Here is a 13,698-nt window from a genome sequence, read left to right on the forward strand (position 1 = left end):
TTCCTTCACTTACAGCACTCTTTAAATCCCACATTTCCACAGTACAATATTTATTGTGGAATCTCCAGGCCCAGGTACTTGATCTGGAGATTGCTGGCTCGTCTCAAGGGACATTCCAAGTTAACTTCACTGAGCTTCACATTCACCCAAAAGCACACACACACAAAAAAAACCCATGGGTGTGGTTAGCTTGGCATGGGTCCTTCCTCTGAGGGAGAAAAGAATCACTGTATACTGCAAAGCCTGGCTCACCAGCGCACTTGTCAAGAAAGAAATTGTGCACAAAAATTACATAGCCACACAGCACTCTAGTGGTCTGGGCATATGAACGTATTCCTGTGTGTCAACCTTAGTCCTATTAGGGCATACAATCTCCTCATGTGTATATAAACATGCAATTCCCCCCTTCCTTTCCTTAACTATAGTTGAGATGTTAACCATGGTTAATGTTAAATAGGTTACCTCATATTCATAACCAGAGTTGCAACCGCTCTTCAAACCCTGGTTTCCAATTCTGCTTACAAGGGCAGCCCTGGTTAGTGGTAAAGCATAGTTTATGTTAGAGCACCCATAACAATAAAGGCAAACAAAGGAAGGGAAAGGAGAATAATTCATGCACAGGAGGGGGCCACAGAAGTGGAGCCATTGTTACTAATTTGTGGTTTGCGGGAGCCAGTGTTACATCTGAACCAGACCCAAGTCCCATGGAATATTTAAACCCAGCTCCTATAAACTGTCAGTTCCTCCAAAGATGCCCAAATTTTCCAGAAGTCATTCAGTCCTGAACATAGTTTTCTGGTTCTACTACTGAGGGCCACTTCAAACTTTTCTTGGCCACATCCCTCACTTTGCAAAGTAGAAACAGCAAGGGTTCCCTAATCTCACAGAGGAGTGAGAAAACACAGAAAGCAAATGCTTATGAAGTTGTTGCCAAAAAAAAATGGAAAATAGATATAATGCTAGGAACTTTCACATGGCCAAATCATTGGAACAAGTGCATACTGAGCCACCCCAGGGCCAATACTGGGCTGGGCATATTCACTCACAAATTGGAAAGAACATGTCAAGACAGCGAACACTGCAGAGGTACAGATGATCCCTTCAGATTATGGGGGAGTGTCTACCCACAACCATCCATGGCCTAACTACCTTCTTTGCATATGATTCAAGTCAGGAAGCAGCATTCATGTAGGCCTTATGAAATGTATGTCTAGGCCCACACGTAGGAGTTAAAGAAGAGACTGTGACTGAGAAGTTCACCAAATTTAACAGCACATATGGAAGCCAGCACGGAATGGGCAATTAAGAGAACTATGTTTCTGGATATCCAGTTCCTTAGGCAAGAGGAACTGCAGCTCTCATGTGACAGACCTCAGGCTTTCACACAAGTTCACACACAGCAGAAGTGTCACACCTGAGAGAGCTTACGTTGTTGTAGCTAACAAAGCTGCCAAAATAGCAAAGTACCCTTTACATTAGACAGAAGGTCACAAAATCTGCACAATCTGCATATTTAGAACACAAAGTACAATATCTGACACTGAGATCTGACAGTTCACTGAGAATCTGAGTTTGTTTACCATTTCCAGAAGGCCAAGTCTCTAGTCCTCCTGGAGAACCTGACAAATCTGAACTTGAAAAATGCAGCTAGATTATTAAATTACTGGAAAATAGGAAAGGGTAAGGGAGGTCTTGGGGAGTCAGGACATTTTACTACTTTATTCAGCACAGCTCTGAATCCTCTTCAGCATCTCCCCCGCCCCTAGGCAACAAATTCTTGTGCCTCAAGTTTTATGCACATACTGCTATACAATGCCGTACAAGTTCTATCCATCCTTCCTTCGTGCGTGCGTGCGTGTGTGTGTGTGCGTGCGTGTGCGTGTGTGTGTGTGTGTGTGTGTGTGTGATGTGCCTTCAAGTCGATTATGACTTATAGTGACCCTATGAATCAGTGACCTCCAAGCGCATCTGTCATGAACCACCCTGTTCAGATCTTGTAAGTTCAGGTCTGTGGCTTCCTTTATGGAATCAGTCCATCTCTTGTTTGGCCTTCCTCTTTTTCGACTCCCTTCTGTTTTTCCCAGCATTATTGTCTTTTCTAGTGAATCATGTCTTCTTATTATGTGTCCAACGTAGGATAACCTCAGTTTCATCATTTTAGCTTCCAGGGACACTTCTGGTTTAATTTGTTCTAACACCCAATTATTTGTCTTTTTCGCGGTCCATGGTATGCGCAAAACTCTCCTCCGACACCACATTTCAAATGAGTTGATTCTTCTCTTATCCACTTTTTTCCCTAAAGGAAACTATACAAAGTATATTAGTCACATATATCATGTACCCAAATAGGAATAATTATTGTAAATTTTCTGTTTCAGAATTTCAGGACTTTTCCTTCCTGTACTTAATTGGGGGAGGGGGCAGAGACACTTTTCTTCTTCCATTTTTCTAACAACAGACTACTAAATGACACATATGAAACACATATAAGGCATTTTCCTCCCCTTCAGATAGTCCTCTGGATTCCACACATTCTGTCCAGGTTTGGCACCTTGTTTTGCTGGCTCGACTTCTGCTTTACAGGCAGAAATTCAACAAGTGTAGCTTTCCCCATCGCTACTTCCAGGATCCCTGCTGGGGGGGCGGGCAGGAGGAGATGGCGACTCTATTTCTGTCAGTCTCAAAGCCAGACACCCAGCATGGTCAAGCATAACCACAAAGCGAAATTCAGTCAGACCACCATGTTCCGTTTTTAAAGGAACAAGAGACACAGCGGAATGTTCACGTCTGAATTTTCAGTCCAATGAAGAAGTGATAAGAGAGAGGTTCAGACAAACCCTCCACACCCTGAAAGAATGCATGAAGGGAGTTGTGAGACTGTAGGTCACGGAGAAGGACTGTCTAACGTGCAGTAGGTCCCAAGTTCGATTCCTGGTGACTCCAGGTAGAGCTGGGAGAGACTCCTACCATGCTGCATAGACAATATTGAGCTAAACAGATCAATAGTCTGGCTCAGTATAAGATAGTTTCCTGTGTTCCTAGGTGGCAGGAGCCACCTAATCCACACATTCAGCAGTCCTGTGAAGAGGAGCCACGTGTAGACAGGTGTCTGAATGTGCAGTCCCTTCTACTACACTGGTAGAAGGCATGTAAGACTTAGCTGTGACACTGCTTTCACTGTTAAGACATATATCCCCTTATATGAAGGAAGAAAAAAGCTTAGAGCTGAGTGTCTTTCCCTTACCATAAGACTGAGAAGCCACAACAGCCCCTAAGCACCTGGATTTAGTGATCACAGCTTCCCGCACAAATCTGCACAACTGCCAGGATACCTGAGCTAATTCAAAAATTAAGCACCAGTCATCACTCTTGTGTTTTTTTTAAAAAAACAAAAACCTAAGAATGTAAATCGTGAAAGGGATTCACAAGGACTTGGGTTCCTAAAGGGAGCATTCGCTTTCAGACATTCATAAAATGCAGTCTTTGTTAAAAGCTACTTCCGGCAAGGTCCTTTTTAAAAAAAAAAAGTATCTTAAATTTGAGTAAGATACACACATGTTCATTCAATTAGACAAAAATTAAATTATTAACAAAAGATGTGGAAATCAAGTCTTCACACATCTAAAAAGAATTAAGCACTGCTGTGGAAGTCACCATCTTTTTCTATATGCTACCACAAATTGCTAAAACAAAAGTCTCAAGTAATGTGGTACAATTGCCCCTCCACATAGTAACCTACTACTGTAGACAAATCTCTGTCATGGAAAGCAATTTAAAGGGTCTCCACATGGCAGATACAATACATGCGCAAAGCACAGATGAAGAAACTGAAAGGAATGGTCTAGAACACTGAAGTCTACCACATAAGGGGCCTATTCCTGCACCTTGGAATGTACCTCACAATGCTGACGATCACCACCAAATAAGTGATGCATTTACAACTCAATGGCCATGTCATAAATCTACCTCACAATTTGTGCCCTATGAAATATCTACCAATGCCCTCATCTTTCCTTCTCCAACACGGTTAGCATATATGAAGTGGCAACTACAATCATGAAGTAAAACTGAACTCTGTACGTTATTGCCATTTCATCACAAAGTTGCCTCATGTAAAACAAGCAGGTTTTTGCACTTTTGCAGGTTTTTGGCATAGTTACTATAAATATTTCCCATTCCTAGTTCTGCTTATGAAACACCACCAGAGCACACCACCCCAATGATAATTCACAAAGATGTCTGAAGCACTACTATGAATACATGCTTGGCGGGGCAGGGCTGGCCTTACCATGAGGCAGAGCGAGGCAGCCATCTCAGGTGGCAAATGCTCAGAGGCAGGCAGTCAGGGCCAGTTCTAAAGGGTGGCCAGGTTGGGCACTGGCCCAAGAGCCCCGGAGCTACAGGAGCCCCTGAGGGGCCCTCCGCTCCCCTTCCGCGATCCGCGCCCCCCCACTTACCTGTCAGCTGGCTTTTTAGCATTGCCCTTTATGAAGATGGCGGCCGCAGCTTCCCTAAGGTACTGAAGCCGCTGCCGCCATCTTAGTTGATGGCAGAGATGTGCGCGCGTAGCACACACGAGTGCCATCAACAAAGATGGTGGCGGAGGCTTCATTCCCCTTAGGGAAACCACAGCCACCATCTTCATTAAGGGCAATGGTAAAGACTAGACAGGTAGGGGGGCCGTAGGGGCCGCACCCGCGTACGTGCACACCCACCCACTGGGGGGCCAGGGCCAGCTGATGCCCAAGGGCCCCCGCTTGCCAGGAGCCGGCCCTGCAGGCAGTGAACAGAGCTGTGTGTGGCACATGGCCTGTCCTGAGCCCCTTAGGTTAGCATGTTACCCTTAGGTGCAGAGAAGGATGCTGTCTCATTGCCAGTGTCAATGCAAGATTCAATTACCAGTCTGGTCAGCTTTTATACATGGGATAGGGGAGATGCCATCTCATCCTTTGCCTCAGGCAGCAAAATGTCTTGGGCTGGCTTATAGTGGGGCAGCCAATTCTGTATCTTTGGGGGCCATTAAGATTCTCCAGGCAGTGGTCTAGAAGCTAAAGTATCTTTGCCCCACACAGGAGGACAGAATACTTGGTAAAATTGGTGCCACTTAGCAGAGAGGGCTTCATATTTATGGAAAACGAAAGGAGAGATGCAACATTCTAATGTGGACACTCTCTTGCTTTTCTTTTTCTTACAAGCAAAACTATGGATGAAATGTGTTACAATTTATACTGCTACGGACTAGTAAGATTGATTTGCAAACAGGATCCAGCCTGTAAGCCAGAGTTCTACCATGAGATGATATTTACATACAAAAGCAAAATAGCTGCACTCCACAAACCATTTAAACTTTACAGCAACTGTGGCTGTAAAGTCACAGTGACTTCAAAGGAATTCAATTTAATGGTGGTATTTAATGCTGGTCCTACTCAAAGTAGACCCACTGAAGTACAGATGTAACTAACTTTGATTCATTAATTTCAGTAGAGCTACACTGAGTAGGACTTAGCTGAATGCAACTCTTAAGTGTTTTGTGGACTCCTCTTTCAAAGGCTATGCTTACCACATTCCTTTAGCTTTTATGTTTCACTTCAGTCAAGCTTAAACAAAGCCCAAAACATCTCCTTAACTCTGGGAAGTTTCTTGTTTGACCAGAGTGCCTTCTTCAAATAAACAGAGTGAAGCTGTCCTATGCAACAGGCCTGTTAAAAAAACAAATACTTCAGCATGACATAGCAGCTCAACAGTTTTGATGTGAAACTTCATATGCTGCAAGATGGCTGCCTATAAAACTGACCAGAGGGAACCTTGGAACCACATGAGTGGCCAACTGTCAGTAACATCTGATCACATCCAAGACAATTGTTATCACAATACTGCTACCTGGTATTTACATAGTACTTCTGATTACTGATTATGTCAGTAATCCTTTCAACAACCTTGCAAGGTAGGCCAGTATTATTATCCTCATAGGCCCTCCAGATGTTGCTGAACTACAATTCCCATCAGCCCCAGCAAGCATGGCCAATGGCCAGGGAACATCTAGAGGGCCAAAGTTCTCCACACCTGAACTAAGAGATGTATCATGCACATCAATAGTACTACATAAAGAAACAAACTCACCTAGTCTCCTTAGTGAATGAACTACAGAGGTGAAATCCGAACCCAGGGCTTTGTGGTCTACAGTTCAGATTCTTAGCTACTACCATGCCACAGAATGTCCTTCCAACCCATGTCAGAATATGGCGGACACTGCAAGGCACTGGTTGTGGAACTTCAGTCATCCCATACTGACTTCACCAGCAGCTGTCAAATGGCAAAACATCACCAGTAGCCGCACAGAGTCTCAAATGACAACTGGAGAGTTGATGAATAAAGTAATAGAAATGATTTGAGAAGGCATGCCACCGGACCTCATGAAATGGCTTGCTCATTTGCTTGCTCACAACCATACTATGGAACCTCTGGTTCATGTTAACATAAAACATTCTTCTTGTTTTTTCTGTGTCAAATATATCTTCAGTCACGCATTTCAAACTGCAGTCTCTCTCCCTCTTTAACACATGACAATTCGTACCATACACACACACACACTTTAATTTGCCTCTTGGAAAAAAAAAAGCCTTTTTTCTCTTGGGCCCTCAGGTTACTGGCACTGACACAATTCCTCCCCCCCCCCCATTCTTAACAGCAAGCCAAGAAAGATGACAGAAGCCGTCTGCGTGGCCAAAAGACTGGTCTCAACTGGTTTGGGGGGGGGCTGGAGGAATTGAGCTGTCTCTGCTCTTCCCCTCCCCTTTTTTCCCCTTTAGCCAAAAGACCTGGGAGCTTTTGATGCACAGTCAGTAGGCATTAAAAAAATATATTGAAAAGGCCTCACTGCTATTGGGATGTGACATTCTCTCATCACACTCTGGACTTCAGCCAAGTTCATCCATTAATAGGCAGCCACAACCACAGCCTAAACCGCCCCCCTTCCCCTCTCTCCCTCCACCCCCCCACCATTCACCCCACGTTGGCCCTTTTCCCTGACCCTCTCAGTCCTAAAAAACTAGACATCGATTATGTCTGCGCTTTTCCCTTTCCATTCAAGATAAACATAACGCTTCAAGTCCAGGGCACACCCTGGGACCCTTCACAAAGCCATCTATCATTCTGTCTGCCAAACCAGTCTGGCCACACTAAGGCACAACAGAATAATGATCTCAATGTACAATTTTCCCTTTGTGTGTTTGCCCTCTTACTACTAACCTCTTTGCCTCTACCACTTTCTCAGGAGCAGTTGCTATTGACCACAAAAATCATTCTCTTCTTCTTTTTTATTTAACGGGAGGGGTGTCAGGATTTCATTTGTTTCACCAGTAACTCTGCAATCCCGGTCTTTCTCCAGGGCTCAAGGTGGGTTAAAGTATTTTAAGGTGGGTGGGGGTGTTTTTAAGGTGATTTACAGATTCAGACAAATAATTTTAAATGTCTAGCCTTCCTTATCTCTAAAGCTGAGGGCGTCGCAATTTAAAACAAAATGCATCAAGTTAAGAACTGGCCAAACTGGGCTAGGCAAATTTAAAAACAGGCTGTAGCCAGAATTTTAGGCGGGGAGGGGGGGCGTCACAATCGTAATTCAAACAGGAACAGCAAAAAAAAATGCAAGTAGCTTAATTTACAGTAAAATTATTTTTACAACAAAATTAATTTTAATCATTTTTTTAAAAAATCTTACTAATCATCCCATAATACTTTGCACTCATTGGCAGTGATAGACGTGAAAGAATTCTTGTGCTCATATATAAGAATCAAGAGCCCCTGTACACACTAACTATTCTAATAGAACTCTTATTAGACAGAAAATTCTATCAGATTTAGTTGGAACTATTTCCAAGAAAACATGCACATGATTACACTGTCATGTGGGAAAAATATATGCATGTGTGTGCAGTAAAAATCAAATCAGTAGAATTGAAAATATTCTGTGTAATTAACTGATGGACACATTTGCAACTGGGTTTTAAAAGCTGCCTCCTGATCCACTAGAGCTTTTCTCTCTGTGAAAAGGTCTTCAGGGTTGTTGGGCACTGTGGTTAAGCCATTTATGGGCATCACTTCACATAGCTAGTGTGTTTAAGATTATTTTTTTCCAAAGACTAAATGTTTGTCGGTACTATTTTAGTCAAGGGGAACTACTGTCTGCCTTAAAACAGCCCCTGCATATCATCTATATGGCAATACTGAAATACTGACTCATGTGGCGTGCGAGGGGGGGAGGGGAGAGATAGAAGAAGAATACTACTATGGATAGATTCTGCCTTTTTTGCTTTCATTATGATCAAGCCTATTTCTGACCCCACCAAGCTCCAAACCAGAATTAGTATAACCATTTTTAAAAGAATACCCAAAGGCCTTTCTCCTACCAGTCAAAACATCATCCATCACTCTTTCTCTGAACTACATTTGGGCACTGGCGTTTTCGGGAAGGGATGTGGGTCAAGGGAACAAAAAAGGAGTAAAACTCAAGACTGCAGCTCATTTAAACTTGGGGGGCACTAAAGGGCCTTATGGCCTAACCCCAAGTCCTCCTCCACCCCCACCCCCATGGAAGCAAAACCATCTATACATTTTATACAGAGAGAGAAAGAGAAAGAGAGAGAGAGAGAGAGCAGAGCAATCAACACAGTCCAAATCACAGTGTTGAAAGAGTCGGTCCTTGCAGAGCAAATGACAGATGATTTATACCGTGTAGTATAATGGACAGACTTGAACAAGGGAGACGAAATCTTCCCAAAGAAGACATCATATTCTAAGCTTTTTATTTGGATTTGTTCTTAAACAGTTCATACCCAGTCCAGAATTTCAAAAAAGGGGGAAGAATTTTTAAAAACTGCCCAAGAAATTATACACTGTGATATATCAATACATTCTTGTCAAGAGTAAAAGCCCCATCCTACAGTCTGACAAGCAGCAGCACTAGAGCACAGAGACATGGATTATGCCCCTTGCACAAGGCAATCACTCAGCAATCTGCTCCGCTACCAGAAGTTGGCCACATCTTTTATATCCAAACAGCAGCACCTTGTATCCTATGTGGAAAGACCATACATTCAATCCCTGGCATATTCAGATAGGGTTCAGAAAGACTCCCTGTCCAAAACCTTGGGAGAGACACCAGTCAGTGACAGATGTAGACCTGGTGTGGGGAACCTTTGCCCCCCCCATGTTACTGGATTACAGCTTCCATTATTCCTATCCACTGGCCATCCTTGCTAAGGCTGATGGGAATTCTAGTTCCGCAACATTTGCAGGGTCAAAGGTTCCCTGCACCTGGTGCAGACAAAACTCAGCTAGATATACTAAAGCAAATCACTATGTTCCTATTCCATTACGAGTTCCAGAGCAGTTGTAAGCCCTTAATAACCTCTGCCTATCCAGTTCTATCCTGCATATCTTGCATAAGATAGGATCCGGCTCACAAGCTCATACTAATTAATGCTTGGAAATGTGAGCATATGTTTTTCCTTGTTTAATTAGAGTCAGTGTCCAAAATATCTACTGACGCTAGACTTGCAAGACCTGCAGTTAACAGTATTACTAAATATATTATTTGAATAATATTTTCATTACTTGTTTAGAAAATAAAATTTTGTAATATTACATATTTCTAAATTTTACATTTTCCCCTTCGATTTTTCTCCAATTCTACATTGGAGAGGCTGGTTGGTTAAAATAATGTTTTAGGTTTTCAGACTGCTTTATCTCTACATTTTGTTTAATGAGTTTGACACAGGTTCTATCAGAAAACAGAACAGCATACAAGACCTAAGGAAAAAAACTGTTAGAAGCTAATGATTCCCCATTTGAAAGTAAGACCCAGCTGCATATTTACTTCCTATCCTTTCCAGGCTCTTCCTATCCAACATATGAATTGCCTTTCAGAATTTGCATCCTCGGTAATGTTTATTAAACCAACATTGTGGGGGTAAAGGGAGGGGATTTGGGTGGGTGTGTTTTTTTCCCCCTCGCTAGATCCTTTGTTTCACCAGGACAGCTGCATGCCATCTCCACCCCCTCCCAGCCATCCCCTCCTAAAGAAATAATTAAATCCAATTAGGGCCGGAAAATAATTTACATTTTAGTTGAATGTAACAAGGAGTTGGGGGTGGGGTGAAATTATCAGACCAAAAATTAAATAAAAAATAGAGCATTTAAATTTCATTTAACCACCTTGTTTCACATTTGGAATTATGGAAGATTTACATTCAGAAAGTCCCCTTCTTAATGTTAAATGGTGATGTATTTAACAACAACAACAACAAATTGCAATAAAAAGTGAGGCTATTAGAATTCACTCTTCCATTAATCATTCTTTGAACAAGAGAATTCTGTTCTGCTATTACATATGCTACAATTTGGTTCTGTCCTCTCCATTTATAGTTCATTTAAATGGGTTCCATTGCAACGGATTAGTGAGTAACAGAATCTTGGTATGTGAATGGCAAAAAAATTCCTTGGCATAGCCATATGTTTGCTGATCGAATTTCAGATCATGTGTCTTTCATTATTGTGGCTTTGCCTTAAAACTGTTTGCCGCGGTTATGCATGTTGGCCTCAGATACTGCCCCCCACCCCACCCCTGTGGAGAGCTTTGAAATCAGAAATATTTAGTAGGGGGGAAATGTCAGGGTTCTTTTCCTTTTTTCTTTTAAAGCATAATCTTGCTTCAAATTATACTGGTAGCCCTGTCCTAAAACTTACTGAACCAATTAAAAATACTGCTTTGGATGGAGCACACAAAAAAAGTGGTGCAGATGCTGTAATGGTGTCATGGTGTCAGCAAAGCGCTGCCAAAAAACATTTAGACCAGGGCACCAAAGTGATATATGGAGAAGAAAAACGTGATATATGGACAAGAAGAAAAAAGAAAAGGAAAAAGAAGAAAAAGGAGGAATTTTGTAGTTCTTTTGTCTTTCTCTTGGAATTATGTGTACATTTGACATTTGAGCAGTTTCTGCACTCCTTCAAATACACCAGACTTTAAATCTGTGTACAATTTACTCAGAAACAGAACAAAATCTGCTTACACTTACCAATATACTTCACTGAGAGTGTCATAACGTTTTAGAGCAGTTCACGGAGGCCACGCTGCATTTTTTCCTCTCTTTTTAAAGATAACTTGAAGAAATACAAGTCTTTATACAGCTTTGGAGGACTTTGCAATATTTTCATCCTTCGGCATCAGAAAAGCACGTGTGGCAATTGTTCACAAATAAATACACTAGAGGCTACAACTAGCAAAAATCCTCTCCTATCTACTCAACTGGCGTTTGGAGGGGTAAATCCTTGTACTTCACAAGGTTGGGTTAGCTGTCCTACCATGAAAGGGAAATGGCATATACTTCTTTTACAGAAATATGTGAATATCTGGATGCCTCTCTGTACTGCTCTAACATATAGGATGGAAATGTTAGCCAGTTTTTATTATTATTATTATTATTATTATTATGCATTAGATGTATCTTCATATCTTACAAAGCAATTACATCGAGAAACCAATCGCACGTATGGAATCAATTATACATACACTTGGACACAGACCAAGGCTAGGAAGTCAGGGAGGGCAAAACCATTCCATACACATACATAAAAAAAGACCCTGGAACTCACAGATGGACCCCATCAGTTCAGCTTACTGCCTAAAAAAGTTCATGCACTTAATAATTTATTTGTGTTCTGGATACTGTTTCCCAGCTGAATATTAACAACTTTGAACTGAAGCATGCTTTTAGAATGGTGTGGCTGGGAGTCACGGAAGGGCAGCGCCACGTCCCCTCAGAGGCTGAAATGGTAACTTTCCTTCCTTGCAAAATGGCCATTTCTCTCCACAGTTTATTTTCTTTCATGAACCACTTTCTTTCATTAAGGTATCGCTCTTCTGTGATCCGATTTAGCTTGTTGAAGCCAGCAGTGAAGATGTAGAAAACAATAAAAAACAAGCAAACAAACAAAAATCAGTTAAAAGGCTTAATTCTGAAAGACAGGTTATAGGAACTGGGGAAGATTCCATTCAGCAAGCAGTGGCCTAATATTGGGGTTACCCCTTAGCACATGTATTAGCCATGAGGTCGGCGTAGGAAGAAAGACATATTTAACTCTGCCATTGCCTCCCCTTCTCTTTTCCCAAGCCACTTTACAGAACCATTTTTCAGTGGTGAGCTGTGAGACTGAAAGGGTGGATACCAGGTTTGAGAACAGAGCCTAACCTAGTGAGTAGGGATGGAAGGATCTGTCAATTTCAATTCTCTCCTTATTTTTCCTCATTTACATTCGGTACTCCACATTTCTGCAACGTTTGAAATTATTATTATTTTTCTCCTCATGAAAATTTTAGTGTAAATTTCTCCTAATAAACACATTTTTGTATGTAGTTTTTGACTAATGTACATATTTTTGAAAGCGTTGTGTACATTTTCCCCTAATATTTGCATTTTTGTAAACACTGGCTAGAGAACTACACTGCAAAATTTGAGTAAGTGCAAATTTCGAAAGATGGCTATGCTTGGGTTCTCATGTTCTTTCAGAAAGTGTGAATTTGATAAATTCGGCTGTAAATGCGAACTGAATCGAATTTCTCCCCCATCCTTACTATGACTTACTGTGGACTGGATGCAGTTAATCCTTCGAGACGGCACTTGGTGCAGAAGGAAATGGGAATACAAAACATTGTCCCCTATGGGCTCCTGCTGGGAGGAAGGGCGGGATATAAATCAAATAATAAATAAATGACTGGCAGGCATTATGAAGCTTCTGGATTGGCTATGCCTTATATAAAATACGCTTTGCCTGAAGAACAGACCAGTAGGTACATCTGCTGAAATGCCCTCTTCCATACAACTGTTAAAGGTGCAGATGCCCAGTCCTCTTTTTCACCTGGACTCCCTTGATGTCAGTATGGCTGCCTACCCAGCCTTAGCCGGACTCTGGTCAAGTGAAAAAAGTTCCAAGTTCTTCCTTTATTTTTCACTCCTCAGGAGAATACGTACTGACACAGTCTTCATGACGTTGCTTTACCACGCACCCATTCCCTTCAATGTTGGTTTTTTCTTTATAACACCATATTTATTTATTATTTATTAATTAAATGTATTAGTCGCCCATCTGCCTGGCAATCCAGCCACTCTGGGCAATGTACAAAATTAAAACATATAGTTACATTAAAATATTAAAATCTCAACCAAAAACCTAACCATTCTCTGGCAACCCATTTTCCCAAGCTTGGCAGGAACCAAGCAAGCCTTTAGCGCCCAAGCAGGAAAAGACTAGTTTTTGAAACTTCACCAAACACTTTCAAGGCTAAGGAGAGTCTGGCTGACCCAGATTCTCAGTGGTCAGGAATCAGCTTCAGCAACCCTCCACTGCTGCTTTTTTGCCCTTCCCTATGACAAGCCGGATTATAATAAACTTTCCAAAATAAGCTAATAGGTTACATTTGCATAATGCTGATTGGTTGCAAAACGCACGTTTTCTTGTCAGAGGTTTGGTGTTGCGTAGGTAAAGTCTCCAGATTTTGTTAGAAGAGGAAAACAAAAACCCTGTTCTAACCATTTCATCACACACCCAAATCAGGTGTGGAAACCACAACAGCAACGGGGGTTAGTTCCCAGCAGTTAGGAGGGGCACCATATCTTGGAAACGACTAGCGGCAAGATGGGG

General features: G+C 41.9%; 1 long non-coding RNA gene across 1 annotated transcript; it reads right to left on the reverse strand.

Moving 5' to 3' along the window:
- Positions 1-1,984: 1,984 nt before the first annotated feature.
- Positions 1,985-12,923, reverse strand: LOC133383990 (uncharacterized). The gene is made up of 4 exons (XR_009762444.1): positions 12,642-12,923; positions 11,076-11,936; positions 5,561-5,699; positions 1,985-2,306 (listed from the first exon to the last, which is right to left on the reverse strand). It is a non-coding gene; the product is annotated as an uncharacterized LOC133383990 (long non-coding RNA).
- Between the last annotated feature and the right edge of the window lie 775 nt (positions 12,924-13,698).

This window comes from Rhineura floridana, chromosome 4 (genome assembly GCF_030035675.1).
Source record: "Rhineura floridana isolate rRhiFlo1 chromosome 4, rRhiFlo1.hap2, whole genome shotgun sequence".
NCBI classification, from domain to species: domain Eukaryota; kingdom Metazoa; phylum Chordata; class Lepidosauria; order Squamata; family Rhineuridae; genus Rhineura; species Rhineura floridana.